Below are 21,240 nucleotides of genomic sequence, written 5' to 3'. Positions count from 1 at the left end.
TTTTAGAACAGAAGTAAGGAGGAATTTTTTTAGCTAAGGAGTGATGAATCTGTGGAATGCTCTGCCACAGACTGCAGTGGAGGTGAAGTCAGTGGGTATTTAAAGCAGGAGTTGATAGATTCCTGATTTGTCAGGGCATCAAAGGTTATGGTGAGAGGGCAGGTTTGTGGGGTTGAGTGGGATCTGGGATTAGCCATGATGAAATGGCAGAGTGGATTTGATGGGCTGAATGGCCTAATTCTCTCCTATGTCATGGTCTAATATCTGCTGTAGATCGCTGATCTGAGCATGGGATGAAGACGTCACAAGCTGTTTTGACATTGCTGCTAAGAGCAGGTGCACATGAGGCATTACCTGTCTGGCTGAAATCAATTTAGCAAGACAAGCAACAAAGCAGCATTGATGAAAATCCATACCACCATTTGACTACGCTCTATACCTCCTGAGACCCTGAACAACCAAATGCACACTTCAATTTGCTGTGTTGTATGCCACACTGAAATTGTTCTCTGGCAATTCACAAAAAATACAAATTTGATAGAATCAGTGCCCATGGTGTTGAATTGAATAGCCAAATTTGCTCTAATAAAACAGTGCAATTTCAGATTATAGTTTATTTTAGACAGACGTTTCCCTACTGCTTCTTTCAGATTATCAAATGTTACACATCAAAGGTGACTTTAATACATAATCTTTTGTTTCTTTACACAGTTATTAAAGCTCTGCCTCTTGGATTCAAACCTATACCATCTACAAAGGTAATGTAATGCAGCGGTGTTCTATAACTTTTCTGTTGAAATTATTTTCTTGAATGTACAACTTCTTCCCTTTGGCAATAAAAAATGGTGCTCATGTTTACCTTTACCTCAAATTAAAGCAGGAAAATATAGCCTGACTCTTTGACGGCATTATTGAAAAATGCATTGCTTGTTAAGGCCACCTACAGTTGACATGATAAAAAATTCCAGGTGTGATATCTGCGTAAGGGGTTTCGTCTTTTATGTTACTGTGTAGGCTAATCAAAATGGCTTCTTTGTTATGTTAACTGCTGAGAAAGTTCTCTCACCAGCTGCTTGTTTGGGTTATAGAGTGAGTTGTATTCAGTTGCTAACCAATTGGGATAGATGTTATTCTTTCTTGTGTGTCTGTAAGCTATTGTGATACGCGGGTTTTGGGCAGAAGGCACGATGGGGAGAGAGAGAGTGGACGCGATGCTGTGAGCTGGCCAACAGGGAGGACCATGAGCTGAACTCTGAGGTCCAGCGTCTTCAGTGAGGAGAGGAGATGAAGACAGACTTGTGTGGAGCATCTGGTCGACCACCGTGGTTGGTCCCAGGCGGCAGGTCGAGGTGGTCAGAGGGGATCGAATGTTGAGAAGAGGACCGTTACTAGAGCTCCAACTGTTTGTGCATGAAGAGGTTGAACTTTGATAAGTTTGGTGCCTTTTACTTTCCTTTTTTATCTTTATTAATTATATAGTTCCAGTGATATCTATAAATTGTAATCATTTAATCATATATGGTGTATTGTCTGTTATTTGGTGGGGTGGGGTACATCACACTGCATCCACACAAACTTGATTACCCAGTTTGGCGGGGCCAAAGGCTGCTCCCCCTAGACGACAGCGAGTTGAGCGACCCTGAGGCTTACCGGGGGGCTACATCTGTATTTTGATGAGTTAGCTGATGGCAGTTGAGAGAGGAATTACAATTCATCTCAGGTGTTTCTGTTTGGAAGAAATCACATAAATGCCTCTTCCTATTCCTGGTCCACTCTTGTAGGTATTAAGTGAAAAAAGTAAGTGAAGAAGGATGACAAAGTATCAGCAGCAATATCAATCAGAGTTACTCATCACTGCTTTGCAGAAGTCAAGAATAAATTCTGATAAGGGAACCATTGTTACAAAAAATTATGAAGATAAAATTTAGCATAATAAAAAGTGATGTTGTAAACAAGTTATCATCTATGAGGCATCTAAGAGCCAAAAATGGGCTCTGCAAATAATTATCTAAAATTTATTGAAATAAATACAAAGAAAGGAATACAAGGAATTGTTCACTTCTAACCTCCCTCAATTGCACTGTGTGTATTGTGCATCTCAATTTCAAATATCCATCTTAACTTTTCTATCTCTTAAAACATTGGTCCATGAAAATGAATTGTGCATCTTTCCGGGCCACACTTGAAAGGGCTATTGAACCTGAGATGTACTGATGGCAGACTGGAAGATATTTTTGTGGAGCCAGTGATATAATTAATGCTGTTAAAACTCCACCCCCACCCCATACAAACACATCAGAAATCACTTAAAGCACTTACTTGTTATTGTTACACACATAAAAGTTGCTGGTGAATGCAGCAGGCCAGGCAGTATCTCTAGGAAGAGGTGCTGCCTGGCCTGCTGCGTTCACCAGCAACTTTTGTGTGTGTTGCTTGAATTTCCAGCATCTGCAGAATTCCTGTTGTTTTTGTTACTTGTTATTATTTCTGTCTTGCTTAAGAATCAGAGTTTCAGTCCAGGCACATTCACTATTACTTGGCAGATAGTATGAACTTTGTGAATTGATAACCAACTACTCCCTTGCAGCCCAACAACTTGTTGACTATACCAGAGCTTATGTGGTCCATCTGTTACAAACAGTAATGACTGACCACAGTTAATCTAACAAACAGTTATTGATTGAGATTAGCATACTCCAATTGTTCAAGTGAAATGATGGCTGTTTTATAATTCTAGGTGTAATGGCTTCTCTGTAATGTTAACTAATGTAATGACTTCTCTGTAATGTTACCTGCTGAGGTAATGGTTTCTCTGTAGCAGAAATATTTGGGTTATGAATAGAGATAATGAGACTTTGGAATTCAGTGGCTAACCAATTGGAGAAATATTATCCTTTCTTGTGTGTTTGGGAATGGGGTTTTCGTGGGTTTTCGTCGAAGAGGGAAGAAGAGGAAGGACGCGTGTGGAGAGTGCTGGTAGACCACTGGAAGTTGTATACTGGGATCCGAGGGTCGGCGACGTTTGGCAGAGATCGATGGTGGAGGAATGCCTGCTGAGTGAGCTCCAACTGAAACTGTGACTTTAATTTGGGCCCTTTTTTGTTTTGTTTATTTTCATACTAACCCTATATTCAAATAAGATTCATAAAGTCTATCATTTAATTGCATATGGTGTACTGTCTGATATTTTGTGTTGCGGGTTTGTAATCGGGGTACATTACACAGCATCCACACAAATGTGAATACCCAGTTTGGCGAGGCCAAAAGCTGGTTCCCCTAGATGAATACCAGCGGGTGAACCTGTGGGTTACAATTTTGGGGCTTGTCCGGGATTGATTCTGTTGGATGCTGTGCGATCGCCTTGTTTAAACCAGTGCTGGTATGGATGCTGCTGGGGTGGAAAGCTGGTGTGCCTCTGTGGGATTACCGGTTATTAATACATGTGTGTTGAGTGGGGTGCATATTCGTACCCTGCATGAATTGTTAATTCAATTTTTGAGCATGCTTAAAGCAGTTGGCAAAGTTGAAATCATAGCACGAAAGTTTGATAAAATAGTGAGCTCAGACCTTGTTTTAATTCAGACTAGCACTGACGTAACAGCGGTGGAACTGCCAGTGTCGATCGGTGCTCTGAGGAGGCGGGTCCATGGGCTGTCCATACTGTCAGGGAGGAGGAGAAAGGAGCCCAGCAGGCTGGGTCACAAGCTGAGTTGCCTGCAGCTGGGGGTGGAGATTTGAGAGACAGGGTTCTATCATTTCTGCAGAGTGAGGGGAAAGAGTGGTCGGATTCGGAAAGTTTAATTAGTCCCCGTCCCCCAGTGGAGAGTGAGGATTCTGAGTTGGTATCAGCCCTTACTTCCCTGACGAATAAGTGGCCCAGCACACAGGCAGGGGGATCCCGCCAGAAGCTAAGAATTTTCTCTGGAGTAACGCCCACCCCCGAGGGGGAGGAGGATTATGAGACATGGGTGGAGCATGCCTTTCAGTTGTTGGGTGAGTGGCAGTGCTCTGATGTCAAAAAGCGACAGAGATTGGTTGAAAGTTTGAGGGGGTTGGCAGCCGAGGTAGTAAGAGGCGTGAAAGTTAACCAGCCCTCTGCTTCCCTTGCTCAGTATCTAGATGCATTAGTGAGTGCTTTTGGGCTGACCAGGAGCACACTGGAGCTCCTGGGGGGGGGTTTCAAAACATGTGTCAGGAGAACGGGAGAAGCTTTCCGCGTACCTTTTTCCGCGAGTGAGACAGCTAAATTGTTTCAGGCAGCTGAGGTGGATCAGCTAAGGATGGACCAGGTAACCAGGGTTCGTCCAGGCCCAGGACATGATTGCTTGGGGTCTCCAGCAGTCCCGTAAAATGCACCCCCCCTCCCTCATTTGCACGACTAATCAGAGAGGTGAGGGAGGAGGAGAACGCGTTGGGGCCACAAGAGGACTCCGTCAGCAGGGTGCCGTCCTTGGTAGTAGCCCCTTGTGGTGAAATGACTGGGGCCAGCTCAACCCAGGAAGTGGTAAAGGAGGTGAGAACTGAGATGTCCCGGGGGTTCCCGGCAGGTGTGGGCCCTCCATATGATAGGACCAGGAGAAAGGCCCCCGCAAGGGGATGGACTTCGCAGAGGGCTGTGGGTTGCTGGGGTTCCGTGAGAAGAGGATTGGCCGGTAGCGTGTGTTCAAACTGTGGGGAAGAGGGACACTTCCGGCGGGAATGTGAGCGGCAGGAAGCCCCTCGGAGAGCGAGCCCACCGGTATCCAAGCAGGGAGAGGTGTCGGGAAACTTAGAGGAAACCCAGCGAGGAAATGGCCTGGTGTCTCTGGGGGAACATGTTCCCAGCAATGTACCAAGGAACTCCCGAAAGCTAACCACCCTATTCCTGAAGGATTAGTGGGACCACACTCCATCGTTTCGCTACGAATAGAGGGAATTTATATTGAAGCCATACTCGACACCGGGTCGCAGGTCAGGAGTGGGAGAGCATTCCTGCCCCTGGGGTGAAGGCCATCTGTCAGTTTGCCATCACCGTGAAGGCAGAGGAAAAGGAGAGGTCGGATCGAGCAGTGGATCAATTGGGAGCTTCTGACGACACCATACCCCAAGTTTACTGTAACCTGACTGTGCTGAAGACCAAGCAGCTGCCGGACTTGAGTTCTGAGGAAGTGGCAGCTGCTCAGCAAGATGATCTGGGCATTGACACTATTTGGTCAGCGGTTGAAAAGGGAGACATGGCTCAGGCGGGGAGGATGAAACACGCTTCGGTGCCTCCATTACTGAAAGAATGGCCTCAGTTGAAGTTGAAGAATCAGATCTTATATCGGGTCACGTCACCCCCAGACCGACCTCAGTGTTGCCAGCTGGTTCTGCCCAAGGAGTATCGGAGGATTGCACTGAAGTTACTTCATTATGGTTCTGGACATTAGGGGGTGGAAAAGACCTATGGATTGCTCAGATACCGGTTTTACTGGCCCCAAATGAAGTTGGAGGTTGAAGAATACTGAAAGTCATGCATTCACTGCATACGGCGGAAGACACTGCCTACGCGGGCAGCTCCTTTGTCCCACTTGCGGAGTGCAGGGCCTCTGAACCTGGTGTGTATGGATTTCCTATCCATAGAACCCAATGCCAGCAATACAGCAAATGTCTTAGTCATCACGGACCACTACACCAGATATGCTCAGGCTTTTCCTACCAAGGACCAGAGGGCAACTACGGTGGCAGAAGTGTTATGGGAGAAGTATTTAGTTTATTGTGGCCTTCCCAGGCGGATACATAGTGACCAGGGACGGGACTGCGAGAGCAGACTCATCTATGAGTTACTGGGCATGCTTGGAGTTGAGAAGTTGAGGACCACGCCCTATCACCCGCAGGGCGATCCCCAGCCTGAGAGGTTTAATTGGACCTTGCTAGGTATGCTCAGGACCCTGGAGATCAGCAAGAAGAGCAGGTGGAATCAACATATTGGGCATCTGGTTCACTGTTACAACTGTACACGAAATAAAGCTACTGGATACTCGCCATATTATCTGATGTTTGGGCGCGAGATGAGGTCAGGTTGCCCATTGACCTTTGTTTTGGGACTGATGAGGGTGACTTACCACCGAAGCCTTATCTGAAGTATGTGTCTGATATGAGGGGAGAGCTGAAAAGGGCTTATGAATTGGCTGGGGTCGCAGCTGCCAAGCAGAATTGTGGAAATAAGAGGAGATATGATCAGAAGGTGAGGTTCTCCCAGCTCATGCTGGGAGATCGAGTCCTCATAAGGAACTTGGGGCTACCTGGAAAGCACAAGTTGGTTGACCACTGGGTGGCCTCACCCTATGTGATGGAGAGTCAGATGCCAAACCTACCGGTTTTCTGGGTGAGACCAGAGGTGGGGAAGGGGCCTGCCAACATTCTCCATCCGAACCATCTGTTGCCCCTGGGACAAGAGGTGCAGGTAGACCCGGAGCCTGACTTGGAGCCTACACCTAGTAAGAGGACTCTGCGAGAACGCGGGTCGACTGCAGGGCCCCTAGTGGGAGAGGTTGGGCTGGGACCCACCCCTGAGAGGGATACTGGTTTGGAGGATGATGATCTGGATGTGTGGTACATGCTGCCATTCGCTAACTCCCCATTAATTGAGGCAGACTCCTGGCCCTTCTACCACTGAGTCAGGTGAGGTGGGGGGGGGCTATCTGTGGGCAGCCTGGGTTACAGCAGGACCTTGAAGGAGAGGAAGCAGGGCCTGGACATGGGACAGAGGGCTCTGAGTTGCTGGGGAACACAGGTGATAGATCAGGAGAGGACTCTCCAAGTAGGCCCGAATTATCCCCAGTAGCGCCTGAGCCTGAAGAGTTAGGTGAGGAGGTATGAAGGTCTCAGAGAATTAGGAGACTACTGGATAAGTTGGCCTATGTAGCGCCTGGGTAACAGGGCGTGATCTCTACTGTTTTGGGGAGCAATGTCACTGCCTTTTGCACCTGGATTGGGCTTTGTGTTTTGCAGGAAGGGTTGGCAAATTATCTCAACGTCATGAGGACATAACTAAATTTGGTGGGGGGAGAATGTAATGGCTTCTCTGTAATGTTAACTGCTAAGGCTAATGTAATGGCTTCTCTGTAATGTTAACTGCTAAGGCTAATGTAATGGTTTCTCTGTAATGTTAACTACTGAGGTAATGGTTTCTCCAGCAGAAATGTTTGGGTTATGAGTAGAGATAATGATACTTTGGAATTCAGTGGCTAACCAATGGGAGAAATGTTATTCTTTCTTGTGTGTTTGGGAGCGGGGTTTTCGCGGGTTTTTGTTGCAGAGAGAAGAAGAGGAAGGACGCATGTGGAGAGCGCTGGTAGACCACTGGACAGCGTGAAATGGGATCCGAGGGTCCGAGGGTCGATGACATTTGGTGGAGATCGATGGTGGAGGAATGCCTGCTGCGTGAGCTCCAACTGAAACTGTGACTTTAATTTGGGCCTTTTTTTGTTTTGTTTATTTTCATACTGACCCTATATTCAGATTAAGATTCATAAAGTTGATCATTTAATTGCATGTGGTGTACTGTCTGATATTTTGCGTTGCGGGTTTGTAATCGGGGTACATTACACAGCATCCACACAAATGTGAATACTTAGTCTGGCGGGGCCGAAAGCTGGTTCCCCCAGACAAACGCGAGAGGGAGAACCTGAGGGTTACATAGGATTTCTAAATTCTTCTTTTAAATATTTTTGTGAAATGTTTCTTATTAATTTTGATGTACTGTTTCCCTCTATTACATCATGTTTTTCATACTCTTCCTATACAGCCAGATCTCAATATGGACAAATTCACTGCAATAAATTTAATTTCTTTGCAAAATCTGATGCTAAGATGTGCTGGGACCTATTAATGGGATCCTATAAGCAAGCTTAATTGTGTTACTGGAAACAGTGAAGAATGCAGTTGACCTTTTCCAGTGGCATGTAGCAACAATTATCTTGTATTAATGTATTTTACCATTGCTAGTTTGTGTTGTTTAAGAACTATATTAAATCAAAAACAAATTGTTCAGGTTCATAAATAACAGACATGTTACATTCCAAGTCTACATTCATGATCTTTCAATAATTATTATGAATCATATTTTGCACAGAACTTCATATAAATGAAGCTTAGTTATGATGGTGCTAAATGGCGACTCCTTTGTTTGCATCTTCAGAAACAGCTCTATTTCCATTTTTAATATCTCTATTTTTCCCTTTCAGGGATCTTTTGAAGACCCTGACCTGGAGTTACATGCTGACTTCAGTTCTTTGTGGGAATGGGACCTGCTCTTGGGGTTTCTCAACTGGCCGTTTTTCGACATGCCAAGGATGTGGCCTAAGAGTTCAGTTCACCTTGGGAGGTCTGGGATCTCATAGCTCTGGAGATGGGCGGATTGAAGGTCAGTGTCCCGGCAGGAAATCAGTGTGTCGTGGGAGTTGGAAGATCTCTGGCTGTGTGCCCAGAGACCAAAGACCTATAGACACAGAGCTTGGAAAAAGCGATGCAACAGACTTTTAACATTGTAAACCAGTGAGTTGTTTGTTATGTCTCCCCTCTCGCTGTGAAATAGAGGCACCTCTTTCTCCCTTATTCAGGAGAGGAGGGAGTCTGTAGTATGTCAATTACCGGGTGAACAAGTAGTCTTTGGGGTACTGCAAGTCTGTGTCTTTGCTGTTGTTTCGCTGCACACTTGAGTACTCAGTGGTGGGTGCCGATGTTTTCTTTTTGCCGGTGAGGGAGATGGGATCATTGCTTTGCTGCTGCTTATGGGCGGGAGGGAGGGGAGCTGGGGGGGGGGGGACTTTGGGGTTCTAACTTTTAACTGTCATTCATTCTTTGGGGCACTTCTCTGTTTTTGTGGATGGTTGCAAAGAAAAAGCATTTCAGGATGTATATTGTATACATTTCTCTGACATTAAATGTACCTTTGAAACCTTTGAAATTACACGGACTGATAGCCCTTTGTATTACTTAGATAAAGTTCAATTTTTGAAATGTTTTCTGGTCCTTATCTTGATCCTATCATGACTTGAATGTGATAGTGCCTGCCTATAATCTTGATGAACAATTAATAATTAAGCAGTTATCATCTACCTGTCAAAAGTTAAATAAATTACACTTGACATTTATTAGATTATATTAGATTAGATTCAACTTTATTGTCATTGTGCTTACAGATATAACGCCAATGAAATGCATTTAGCATCTGACCAGAAATGCAAGGAATAGTGTTATTTACAAAATAACTGCGAATATAATAAGTGCTACAGCACACAAATATAAAAGTACTGAGACAGTACAATACGGATGCAATACTGCTTAGCGCTGTGATGAGAGGTTCAGCAGTGTCACAGCCTCAGGGAAGAAGCCCTTCCTGTGCCTGCTGGTGCGGGAGCGGAGGCTCCTGTAGTGCCTACTGGATGGGAGGAGAGTAAAAAGTCCATGGTTAGGGTGAGATGCATTTATAAAAGAACAAAGAAGTATTCCCAGACGCATCGTTATTTAACTAGCAGTTTACAAAAGTAGCAGCTTATTATCTTCAATCTTCTTCCTGCTAGTTATTTTCACAATATACATGCACATACAGTACATGTATATACAGAATTGAGAGAGAGAGAGAGATGATGTACTTTGGGAAGTCAAAAAGGCATAGGGTACTAAGGAATGGTGATGAATCTTGATGTTCAAGTCCATTGTTTGCTGAAAATGGCAACCCTGGTAAATAGAGTGATGAAGAAGGCCTGTTCCTGCGATGTATGGCTTTGTCACTCTAAATAAACATACTTCTGCACTTCAGTAGGGGAAATTACAGAGATGAATTAAAAATGACAATGGGAAACTCTCTGTAAAATTCTCGTCATTGTATTTTGGAACCTGACACCAGCTTGTATAGAAAATCTGAGTCTAAGTTCTGATCTAGCTAAATTAAGGTATTTGCTTCATTTTTAGCAACTGGCATTCATTGATAATGAATAGTTGTTGCAGACACAAGAAGCGGTAGATATTGGAAACTGGAGCAGAAGAAACACTGAGGAACACAGCAGGCAATGCAGGATCTGGAGGGAAATGCATATTCGATGTTTCAGGTTGAGAAACTTGATCTGGACTCTAAAATCTGTTCGTTTTATGATGGGACAAACCTTAAAATTAATGTAGACAATAGACAGCTGTGCTGTTCACACATTTTAATATTTGGTGGATAGAATTATACATTTGCTTCTGATCATAATAATCAAATGTGCTAAAAATTCAGTAATTGAAATTGTTATTCAAGTACAATATTTGTACAATACATGTTGATGTAGGATATACACCAATTGTGATATTGGCATGCCACTTTTTTTTAGCCTCTACACCTATTGAAGAAAATTAGCTGAGACTTTGTTATAATATATTGTTGCATATATACCTTTTGAAACACAGAATTCAGAAAATGTTTTATATTTTTCAATCAATTTATTTGCAATTGTTACTATTTTCTGTCTCTATAATCAGTCAAACTCATATTTAAATGTTCAAAATTTTTTCAAAAATTACAAAGTGTAAATGTGTGAATCTATTTAATCTAACCAGTTCATTCCTTTTGCAGGATTTCAATATTCTCTCCCTGGGTAATTCTTGATGGTTGTGGGATTATCTGTCTTCATAGTAACATGTTGGAGATAATTTTAAGTAGATATACAGTAACGTGTTTCTTGCAGCAGTCCTAAGTTGCCACACTTTCCATATCAATGACTACTTCCAAGTTCAAGTTTATGTTTACTGTCATTCAACCATACGTATGTATCCAGCGAAATGAAACATCGTACCTCTGGGCCCAAGGTGGAAAACACGGTAAATATAGTTATGATCCAGCACATACAGTCACAAAATAATATTAGTACAAGTCTGGGTGGCATAGCCTGAAGATTGATGGTGCCTGTAATGCTGTTCTGGAACCATGTTCCTGTAGGAATACGCACCAGTCATCTACCCAGCAATGTGGAAAATGCACAGGTATATCCTGTATACAAGAAACAAGACAAGTCTAATCTATCCAATTACCGCTCTGTCGGCCTACTCTCAATCATCAGCAATGTAATGGAAGGAGTCATCAACAGTGCTATAATGCAGCACCTACTTGGCAATAACCTGCTTACGGATGCCAGTTTGGGTTCCATCAAGGCCACTTGGCTCCTGACCTCATCACCTCCTTGGTCCAAACATGGACCAAAGAGCTAAATACCAAAGGGGAGGTGAGAATGATAGCCCTCAACGTCAAGGCAGCATTTAACTAAGCACGGTATCAAGGTGTCCTAGCTAAAATGGAGTCAATGGGAATTAGGGGGAAACCCTCCGCTGGTTGGAGGTCAATCATCTCATCATTGCAGGAGTTCCTCAGGGAAGTGTCCTAGGACCAACCATCGTCAGCTGTTTCATCAATGACTTTCTTTCCGTCATAAGGCCAGAAGTGGGGATGTTCGCAGATGACTGCACAATGATGTGGACCATTCGTGACTCCTCAGATATACAGTAGGTGCTGGACAATATCCAAGCTTGGGCTGACAAGTGGCAAGTAACATTCAAGCACCAAGCAATGACCATCTCAACAAGACAGGCTCTAACCATCGTCCCTTGACATTCAGTGGCATCACCATCAATGAATCCCCTACTATCAACATCCTGGGGTTTACCATTAACAGGAAATCGAACAGGTCTAGCCATATAAACACCATGGCTATCAGGGCAGGTCAAATGCTAGGAATCTTGTGGCACTTAAATCACCTCCTGTCTCCCCAAAGCCTGTCCACCATCTACAAGGCTCAGGTCAGGCACACCCACACTCAAATGCACTGTGGGTGTACCTACATCTTCGGGACTGCAACGGTTCAGGAAGGCAGCTCATCACCACCTTCTCAAGGCCAACTAGGGATGGGTAATAAATGCTGGCTTAGCTGGTGACACCCACATCCCGTAAATGAATAAACTTAAAAAAAAACACACTAGTCCCAACCATGTGCTGCAAATTTGTGTCAGAACTCTAATCATCACAATCTTTATTTATAAACTACAGTTGTACTTATATCCTGCATTAAATTAAGTTCTTTGGCACTCACACTGCTGTCTTCATGGAAGCTCCAATTAATGTAGGATTCGGTTTGTTTAATGACTTCAATTAAATTTGTTCAACAATTATATTACATGCTTGCCACATAGCACTGAGTCTATGAATCTTAGTGCTAAGATGAATCCTTCAATGAGGCAAATTATTCTCTAACAGACTCCTGATTCCTCATTTCAAAATTTTACTCCTGCATAATTTCTGGTAGCTTAGAACTGTATACCTTAGTCTAATATATATATGCTTCAGTTCAAAGAATGTCTTTCTGCAGTCCATTCTGGCATCATTTTGTGCTGGTATAATTTTTGTGCAGTTACTGTTCGATATCTGTTATACAATATGTAACTATTTGTCATGTGCATTTTATCTGATAATCTTTGGAATTAGTTTTTGCATGTTGATCCCAATTCTGGTTTTGGATCTTATCCTATATGCCCATCCCCTCCCCGAACTTATTACTTCGTTCATTGATACCTTTCTGTTTTCTCTGCACAAGTGTGCTAATAGAGAGAGTGGGCACAGTTCAGCTCAGCACGTCAAGGACACCAGCTTCCCTTCTGTGGACTCTGTCTGTATTTCTCACCCTCTCAGTAAAACAACCAGCAAAATCAAAAACCCATCCATGCCGGATATTCTGCCTTCTCCTTTCCCCCATCTGGCAGAAGATACAAAAGCATGAAAGCATGTACCACCAGACTCAAGGATTCAAAGACTCAAAGCACATTTATTATCAAAGAACGTATAAATTATACACCTTGAGATCTGGTTGCCACAAAGCAAGAACTTCGAATGACCTAAATTAAAAAAAAGAAAGACCCAACACGACTGTGCAGAGAAAGAGAGAAAACAGAACACAAATCATATGAATGATAGAAGCAAGCCAACAGCACTCCAAAGCAGACAGAACCCCAGATCCGCTTCCCGAACTGCCGGAGTAAATCCAGGCCTTGGTCCCAGATCATCACAGCAGCGGGGTAAAAACACCGAGCCCCAGATCCGCTTCCCGAACTGCCAGAGTAAATCCAAGCCTCGGTCCCGGATTATCACACCAGCGGGGCAAAAGCACTGAGCCCCAGATCTGCTTCCCGAACTGCCGGAGTAAATCCACGCCTCGGTCCCAGATCATCACACCAGCGGGGCAAAAACACCGAGCCCCCCAGATCCGCTTCCCGAACCACCAGAGTAAATCCAAGCCACAGTCCCAGATCATCACACCAGCGGGGCAAAAACACTGAGCCCCAGATCCGCTTCCCGAACTGCTGGAGTAAATCCACGCCTCGGTCCCGGATCATCACACCAGCGGGGCAAAAACACCGAGCCCCCCCAGATCCACTTCCCGAACTGCCGGAGTAAATCCACGCCTCGGTCCCGGATCATCACACCAGCGGTGCAAAAACACCGAGCCCCCTCAGATCCGCTTCCCGAACTGCCGGAGTAAATCCAAACCTCGGTCCCGGATCATCACACCAGCGGGGCAAAAACACAGAGCCCCAGATCCGCTTCCCGAACTGCCGGAGTAAATCCAAGCCTCGGTACCGGATCATCACACCAGCGGGGTAAAAACACCGAGCCCCAGATCCGCTTCCTGAACTGCCAGAGAAAATCCAAGCCTCGGTCCCGGATCATCGCACCAGCGGGGTAAAAACACCGAGCCCCAGATCCGCTTCCCGAACTGCCGGTGTAAATCCAAGCCTCGGTCCCGGATCATCACACCAGCGGGGCAAAAACACCGAGCAGCCAGGTCAGTTCACAGCCTCGGCACTGTGGAGAAGGAAAGAACATTTGTGGAAGAGCGAGTGAAATCAGCCCAACCCTTGAGCTTTCAGTCTATCCATGCCAATGTTTAAATTGCCCAAGCACTGCGTACTGCCTCGCTTTAGGACCTAGACCCTGGTGCCACTATACGCTGGGCTGCCCAGCCTGAAGCCATTCTCAATCTCACCAAATCGGCTTGATGCTTGGAGTGGTCCAACCTTGCACCTGGGTTAGGTGGTTGGGCATCGAAACTCTTCCACATTGATTCTTCTCCAAAATGCTCACTTCATCTCCAGCAGTGATACCAACTTTGCCTGCACCTACGCCACTGTTTTACCACTATTAAATGGTTCCTTAGTATGATAGTAGAGACTCCTGACTGCCCAATCTACCTAATATTTTTGCATGTCATTGTTTTCCTCCACTGCACTTCCTCTGTAGCTGTTACAGTTTATTCCACTTTTTTTTCCCTAATGCACTGTATACTGATTTGATTTGTATGAGCATTATGCAAGGCAAACTTTTCACTGTGTCTGGGTACATGATAATAAAAAACCAATTCCAATTCCATCTTCTATTAAATGGTTACTTTAAAATATGTCAGCCAGACAGAAACAGCATTGAAAATTTGGCTTGAAAGTAGAAAGTGCAACTTCAGCACAATGGTCTTTGGTCGTCATTTTACTTAGTTCATAGTTCTTAGTTCATCATTGCTACTTGTCACTGGACAGTGCTTTGGCATATTGGCATAAGGCCGACTCTCATTCTTAGTTCTCCTACTACTTCTCTTTTCAGCTGATCCACCAACTTTTTCTAAGTCAGTAAAAAATCCAATTTTTAAACTCTTGGATTTATTTGTATCAAATAACATGTGGCATTGTATTGTCCACTGAAAGCATTGCCTAGTTCCTGTGGTATTCAGTCCTGAGGGAGAGTGCAGAGCACACCACGACCCCAGCCTTGCAGGATATTCAGCTGAACTTTATCAGTAACACTACTTGTACAGCATGTGGGAGAGACTAACTGTGTGGCAGAGGGATAACATTATTAACTACCACCACATTCTCCCTTTTTGGAAAATAAAGCATAACTAGAATGTACTTCTTGTCCAAAGAACTACATTGAAATTATAGTCACTGAAATTGAGTGATTGAGTTCACTTTACCCAGAGTACTTAACTTATGTACTTTACATAAACATAAAAAAGGATTGCCAACCTGCTGTCTCTGGTCTCTCTTTGTTTTTAATGGTCTCTCTCACTTTGTTTTCCTCCTTTGTCTTCACCAATTCCTTTTTTAAGAACAGTCTCATACAATGTTTTCAACATTAGAACTCTTTTTAAAAAAGAACACTAAATCCTATGGAGGTCAGGATAGACTATTTGAACACTCCAGCAAAGTGAGAGGGTTATTCTGTCTCTTTAGTCACTTGCCCTAAACTATTAGTCTATGGAGTACATTTCTGTGGTGGGACAGATAAACGACCATATCTAGTATAGGTTCTTGGAAGTGTTGGAGCGGATGGAGATTCTTCAACAGGTGCGTCCATCTCAGGCAAGTGGTTCTTGTCATAAGGATCAGGCCACTCTATTTCTTTCTCTACCTTTCATGGACTTTGAAGGTGTAAAAGTGCACACCTGTTCCACCTGATCTCACCTTGTGATGTTCTGATCATAAACGATCGTGATGTCTGCTGCCGGACTATTGTTTCGTTGGTGAATACCTCAACAGCTTCACCACTCCAAAGCAGCGACAAAGATTTTTCTCTGTGTCTGAGATCATGCACGCTCTTTGTTTTCTCAAGCTGTATTGTCTCAAAATTTCTCACTTTGTCTAAATTTGGTAAGTGGAGTTGTAGAAGGGAAGGAAGAACACAGGCTTGTTCTCAGTCTCTGGCTCATTGACAGTTCTGATGGACTATAACCATTTGCAAGAAGTGTGAAGTGATAAGCAAGCAGTGGTATTTTGGCTTCAGTAGAAGATTCTTAAGAGTTTGCACTGCTCTTTCCACTTCTCCATTTACCAGTGGACTGCTTGTCTGGTGTTTGAACTCATAGTCCCTAGCAAAGGCCTTGAATTCTGAGTAGCTGAATTATGGATCATTGCCTGACACAAGGGTCTCTGGTATTCCATGGTGAGTGAATACAGGTTTCAGGTGCTGTATAACTGCTGCTTAGGATGTGAGGACAGTTTAGACATTCCATGAGTAGTAATCCACAGTGAGAAGATATTTGTCTCTTCTCAGCTCAAAAATGTCTGTGCCTGCAACTTGCCAAGGAAGGTCTGGGAATTCTGTGGGACAGAAAGGTTCAGCATGAATTTTGTGCCACTCCCTGCATGTTTCACGTTGCTTTACATAATCCCAGCTGTGTGCTCATAGCAGGCATCCACACAGATTGCCTTGTCTTAGGTGACACTCTTCAATGCCTTGATGTCCTAGGTGGATTTGACTGATGATCTTGGCATACGTAGATTCAGAAATGATGAATCTAGGGGCCTTTAGCAGCAAACCATCAAGAGTGGTGAGTGTGTCTCTCTCAAGCCAGTAAAGTCTAAATTTTTGAAATCCTTTTGGAACAGTTGGCCATCCATGTTCACAGTACTGCATGACCTTGCTGCAGATTTCGTTCCATTTACTTTGTGATGCAGGAAAACTTTCACGAACCTGAGCTAAGTAGATGTTGATATCTTCCATGAGGGTAGAATCAGCTTCTGTCCACTCACTCACAGAGTGTCTGGTGTTGTGAAAGATTTGCCAGGGACATGTTGAATGTTATAACGGTATTGCATCTGCATCATTCGGAATCTTTGCGGATGTGGAGGCAAGTCATCCAAGTGTTTAGAGCTGAGGAGGCTTACAAGTGACTTGTGGTCTGTTTCAAGTAGGAATTTCATGCTTATCAAGTAGCAGATGATGTGTTCACAAGCCCACACTAGTGCCTGCATCTACTTTTTGATTTGGGAGTAACACTGTTCAGTAGGAGTCAATGCCCTTGATGTATATACCACTGATTTCCATACACCACTGCAGTATTGCATGAGCACTCCCCCTAGGCCAAAGGAAGAGGCACCTACTGAGACCTTGGTTGCATGTTCAGATCAAAGAATGCCAATGTTGGTGGGGAGATGAACTCTGCTTTAAGTGATGAGAATGACTTCCCCTGTGGTGTGTCCCAGGTACAAACGTTCATTTCAGCTTTGTTTCTATGCCAAATCTGGAATGAACATTTCCAGCTGGTTTGCCTTGCCAAGGAAACTGCAGATCTCTGATATGTTTGTAGGTTGTTCGATGTTCTGAATTCCAGCCAGTTTGTTTGAATTTGGTTTTACTCCCTGTGAGGATAGTTGGTGGCCGAAGAACTTCACATCCAACTGCAAATTCACATTTCTTTTTGTTCAGGGCGATTTCAGCCTGTTTCAGTTTCTCCAAGGCAGCTTTCACTCTTTTTGTCTTGTTCCTCATTTGAGCTTCTGAAGGTGAGAATATTCTGCATGTGGGACACTACTCCTTCCAGTCTCGCCAAAATTTGGTTCATCCTCATGGGCTGATGAGATGCCAAAAGAGAGTGTCTTAAAGGCATAGCATCCATATGATGTGATAAAAGTTGTGAGCTTCTGTGACTCTGGAGCTAAACAATCTGCCAGAACCCTGAGTTTGCATCTAGTTTGGTGAAAACTTTGCTCCACCCAGCTTACCCAATGTGTGCTCAACAGAGGGCAGAATAAGTTTCTCCCACCTCACTGCACTATTCAACTTTGTTAGATCAACACAAATCATCACTGTGCCATCTGGCTTGGGAACAGGAACAATACCCACACACCAGTCAGTAGGTCCATTCGCTTTAGTTATGATGTCAACCACTTCCACTCTCAAGTTCAGCTTTGATTTTGTTCATCAATGGGACTGGTACACACCTTGCTGTGGTCAGAGAGTAGGGCGTCACTCCTGGCCTCAGCTGAATAAGGCACTCTTTGTTCAGCACCCCCAGACCTGTGAAAAACTCTGGGTACTTCTCCTGCCACTGGACATGGTTTAGCAAATCCAACCTTGCAATGAGGTTCCATTTCTTGATGGCCTATCATCCCAGCAGTGGTAAGAAGAGATTCTGAACAACATATATATATATTTTTTAAAACTGTTTTTCATTTTTATAGATGGGGGAAAGTAAACATTCCTTTCACGCTCAGCTTATGTTTCCCTGGCCCCATGAGCGCTTTCTTTGTTGGGCTGTGAGGACGCTGAAGCAGGGACCCAATTGCAGACCGAGTACTGTGCACACTGTGATATTCACTGAGTAGCAAATCCAGAGGGGCAACGAAGTCAGTGTCAAAGTTCAGGCAGAGATCAAAAATTCCAGAGAAATCTAAAAAGCTGGAATCGACAGAGAGACAGCTGATACAAATGCTAGAACAGTTCAGGAAAACTCACTGGCACAATCTGATGAAAACACAGGACTGAAATACACTGAGCAATAAACAGAGAGGCAGATGATAGGTGGAGCACAATGAGACAGAAGTGGCAGCAAAACGGTTAACAATGAGAAACGGGTGAGAGGCAGAGTAATACAGGGGCTGGAGTAGAGCAGAAGCAGAGACAGGAACACATGGGGCATGGAAGCAAACAAGAGCACATGGCAATACAAAACCACAGACTGATGGCTAGGGGGAAAACACACAAAAAGACAGAGTTCAACTGGAGGTAATGACACGGTCTTAGCATAACGACTGTTTTCTTCACCAGTTTTGTGAACAGACATTCATGGATGGCTGTGATTATCTGTTCTAGTGTTCATTTTAAACATCACTGCCTCATTTTGTAACTAAACCATAGTAAACCAGCTTTGTCTATTTGAATCTAGAGCCCCAAGAAAAGCTCTTTTTCGTCTGAATCATGTCTTCTTTGACCTTCTGAACTGTTTTGAGTGACTCTGATTTTTATAATGGCCAACTCTATTGCATTGGTGGTATTTCACTTCTTTTGCTGGACAGAGCTCTTTAGATGGGGAATGGAGACTTGCCACATCTCCTGCAGTTGGACATTTTACCTGCTCTTTGTTTCACTTGTCTGTTTTATTTGAGCTGAGCTCTACTGTCACCTCCTTCCTGTAGTCTTTCTGACTGCACCTCATTTGTACCCTTTTTTGTGCAGCTTCTAGCTTTACCTCAGCATCCTTTTTTGTGCCTGAGATCTGCCTGTTGCTGACGAACATTCTCACTCTTTCTGACTATAGTGATAGTTTTCTCTAGCGTGAGATTTGCCTGCAACTGAAGTCTCTCTGACAATTTGGTGTCTAGTAGCCCAACAACAATCCGGTCTCTAATGAGCTCATCTCTCAGGTTTCCATTTGCACAGTGGTCTGACAATGCTGTGATGAAGTCATTTACACTTTCACCCGGCTCATGTTTTCTGCCCCCTCTTGTATCACATTTCGCTTTCTTGTGAAATATTCTTTGAATTTGTCCTGCACTGTTTTGTACTTCTTTTTCCGAGTATCTGTCAGTCCTAATCCACCCATGATTTCATCTGCTTTGTCTCCCATGCAGTATTTTAGTGTGTTTACTTGATGCTCTTTTAAAGCCTGAATGAGATTGCTTGCATCCGAGCCATCTCTCAAAGTCCCATGGTTTAGAGAAATTGAATGTCTCTGGGGCTTTATTTGGTAAGTAGATGTAGATACTGCAGGTATTTGCTCCATTTTCCTGTTTGCTTATTTATTATTTTATTTATTTGGACTACAAAAATTTTGTTCCTTTCTCTCCCTGAGAGTTTGACTGACTTCTGTGCTGTGTCTGTATCTCTGTGTACTTCCCCAGGCTAGTGGCCCACAGATTATTACAATGTATCCACTTGTGTGTGCAACTTGAAGGCATTGGTTAGCAACCCTGGCCAGTTCTCAGGTCTTGCCTCATGATGCATACAATTTACAATTAGCAGAGGCTGTTTTGGTTGATAAGTCTCTGGATATTTTTCATCGATTATATATGAACAGGTTTACAGTAAATACTTCCTTGTTGGGGATTTCACTTGGTCTGTGGCACCAATCCATTGACGGTCATCCACTTCTGACACCATGTTGTGTTCGATATTAAGGGATAGTGTAGATTACATTGAGATGTCAACCTTGCAGGATAGTCAGCTAAACTTTATTGATAGCCCTGCTTGTACAATATGTGAACTCCTCCCATGAGAAAGTGGCTACTGAGTGGAATAGGAATAACACTATTAATTACCACTACATCTACCCTTTTTAAGCTCTAAGGTGAGGATCCAAGTATTTATGTACTCCAGGAGTTCCCAAACTTTTTTTATGCCATGGACCCCTACGATTAACCGAGTGATCCGTGGACCCCAGCTGGGGAAACCCTGATCTACTGTTTTTCTGGTCTTTGTGTACTGAATAAGAGACATTATTTTGAGCATTGATTTCAGGGAGGAGAACTAGGAGGTAAGCTGCAAAATCTGGAGCAACAAATGAAGCAAGAGAAATAATTAAAATCATCTTTCTTTCTTTGTTGCCAATGCCTTGGAGTGAAATATATTTTTGTTGAATTGTAAGACTATCTGTCAGTCTACTTATTAAAGCAATACTGTCCATGTGAAATAAGAAAAATGTTTACCTTGTTCAAGACATAATTCCTGAGATGCACGTTTTCAGTGCCAGTGACAAGGCTTATTGCTTTTTATGGCTGGAGGTAGGTCAAGAAAAGTAGACCTCACGTAAATGGAGAAATCAAGTCTTCATGTATTTGTATGATGATTTATGAATTAACAGACTATACCTCAGAGTCAGAATGTCATTAACTATGAATATTGCAGATATAGTTACATACAAGACATCACTACCTGCAACGGACTGCATTCATTCATTTTTTTTCCTGTTTCCTATACTTGAATCTCTAACTTAGAGCTGATCGAAGTCCACTGAAACAGCTGAAGAACTAGAGAGATAATGCACAATTTTAAACACAGGAAAAATTATTTCCCCTCACTTTTTTTAAACAATGGTGTTGAAGTAGGCCATAAGTGATGCAGAAAGGTTGGTGGAACCTAACACCACCTTGCGTAGTCACTATACATTGATGCATTGTCATTAACTGTATGGATAGAACTCTTTTTAAGTGTTTGCTTATAAAATCAAGTTACCAACGTTACATGCTGTATTGGAATAAGATCATTATAGGTATCTAATTCAAGAGATTGGTTATTGCTTTCACAGCAATAATCTTCCATGAATGACTGTTTGCACAGTATCCTAGTAACACTTTAATTTGCTTGCATTTCTTTATGATTATGCAAGCATGACAAGTTTGATGCCAATGGAAATGATCTTTTCATGACTGATATAGATGGTATTTGTAAGTAGTTTTCCATCTGCCCTATGCTTTTCAGTTGGAGTC

General features: G+C 43.4%; 1 protein-coding gene across 7 annotated transcripts in view; it reads left to right on the top strand.

The window, feature by feature from the left end:
* The window catches only part of lepr (leptin receptor), a 236,324-nt gene that overhangs the window by 146,863 nt on the left and 68,221 nt on the right, over window positions 1-21,240 (top strand). For all 7 annotated transcript variants that reach the window (XR_011888024.1, XR_011888022.1, XR_011888018.1 and 4 more), the window contains 2 exons: window positions 712-758; window positions 8,208-8,386. The gene's annotated coding sequence lies outside the window, so the exon portion shown is untranslated. The remainder of the gene's footprint in view (window positions 1-711; window positions 759-8,207; window positions 8,387-21,240) is intronic.

This window comes from Mobula birostris, chromosome 12 (genome assembly GCF_030028105.1).
Source record: "Mobula birostris isolate sMobBir1 chromosome 12, sMobBir1.hap1, whole genome shotgun sequence".
In the NCBI taxonomy this organism is placed as follows: domain Eukaryota; kingdom Metazoa; phylum Chordata; class Chondrichthyes; order Myliobatiformes; family Myliobatidae; genus Mobula; species Mobula birostris.
Note: the sequence above shows the minus strand (reverse complement) of the source record. Positions and strands in the feature narration are given on the sequence as shown.